This window comes from Cebus imitator, unplaced genomic scaffold (genome assembly GCF_001604975.1).
Source record: "Cebus imitator isolate Cc_AM_T3 unplaced genomic scaffold, Cebus_imitator-1.0 Scaffold41, whole genome shotgun sequence".
Classification (NCBI taxonomy): Eukaryota; Metazoa; Chordata; class Mammalia; order Primates; family Cebidae; genus Cebus; species Cebus imitator.
The window spans coordinates 9,535,426-9,537,048 of record NW_016107356.1 but is presented as its reverse complement, the minus strand read 5'-3'; positions in this window follow the sequence as shown (position 1 = coordinate 9,537,048).

Sequence of the window (1,623 nt, the reverse complement as noted above, 5' to 3'; positions counted from 1 at the left end):
AAAAAAAAAAAAAAAAAAAAAGCTAGGAGTTCACTGAATTGTAAGCTTTACAGATGACATGTATGATATTGATTATACCCCCAAAAAACTATGAATAAAAGAAAGAAAAAATCAAGAGCTGAAGGGAAGCCAAGACTAGGCTAGAGGGAACATGGGGTTCTCTTTGTAGGTGGAGGCAGAGTTTTCCTAACCGTGCCCCTTCAAACATCAAGAGTGCCTGTGTGTGTCCCTGCAGGGGTGACAGGAAGGTAGGATTGCAAGCTGGGAAATCACTGGATTAAACAAAATGTAGACAGGTTTCTTTGCTGAGGACTTTCTGGAAACCTTCCAAAATTAATGTGCTGAATGAATCTCAAAAAGGAGATTCACAGGCAAGATTGCCCAAATTTATTTGAAACTAATAAATTTCTGCAAATGCCTGCAAACAGTTGGTGGAAGGAAAGGGGAAAAAAAGCAAGCAACCCCTAATGTAGCTAGGTTAGGCGAAAAGAATTCACGCTTGTGAGGAACACACTCCATGAACTAACAAGGAAATCATATAAATAAAAGATGAACCGAGTGGGGTTGCAGCCAGGTCAACCGAGGTGGTCAGCAGGCCAGGTAGAGCCATCAGGCTCTGTGAATCAGAACGAATGATCGCACATGAAAACTGCTTTCTAACTCCATCACTCTTCCCTAACCATTTGGCATGATCATGTTTCATTAGCCTGGAAAAACTCCCCCTTCTACCTGATGGAATAACACACACAAACCACTTGGCTTTTTGTGCCATAGGTTGCTACAGACATCAATGAAAGAGCTTCTTTCAGACATGTGTTAAGTAGCATGTATTAAAAGTCACTAAAACAGGAAACTGAAAAAGTACATGTGTGATATTGGACATAAGTGTTACGCCATAGTCTACAACGTGGAGTTGAGAACCGTTAAAGAAGAACCCAGAGAAAAATCCTCCTTTTCCATGTAGTTTAGTCATCCTTCATGCAAATGATTTTCTCCCTGGGAAGGAGTCAGATCGTAAACTGAGTCTCAGAGTAGAAGCACAAACAGGATTTTCAAGAAAGTGAGATGGAGAGGAAAAAAAAAAAAAAAAAACTATTGCCCTGGAAGGGTAATTTTATTTAAGTAAACTGAGTACCTAACAACTAGAAAAGAGGTATTTTGGGCATTTTTATCCTTGAAGAAGCCAAATTCTGAAAAATCCAAATTCAGTGATTTATGGATTCTCCAGAAAACCTTTGAGAGTTCACTGCACAGCATCCACGACAGGCTGTACGGACCGTCTACCACCATCCTTCTATCAGCACCTCCACCTCAATAAAACCAGCTCTCTACTATGTGCCTTTTTCAAATTTCTCAATTCCTTCATTTATGCCCAATTATAATATGCACCCGTTTCTCTTCAAAGCTTCCAGACACCTGGGCATTGTGCCAGACTGCCTACAAAACCGAGCCATTGAACACCCACTCCAAGCAACTGTTGATGAGTGGAATAACATTCACAACTATCATTGCTCAAATGTGTAACAGCACCTAGAAGCATTTGTTTCTCTACTTCGTCCATGCTGAAACGAAAAAAGTAAGTTCAGATTGGCCAAAGATATAAAAGCAGCACCCAAACAAAGA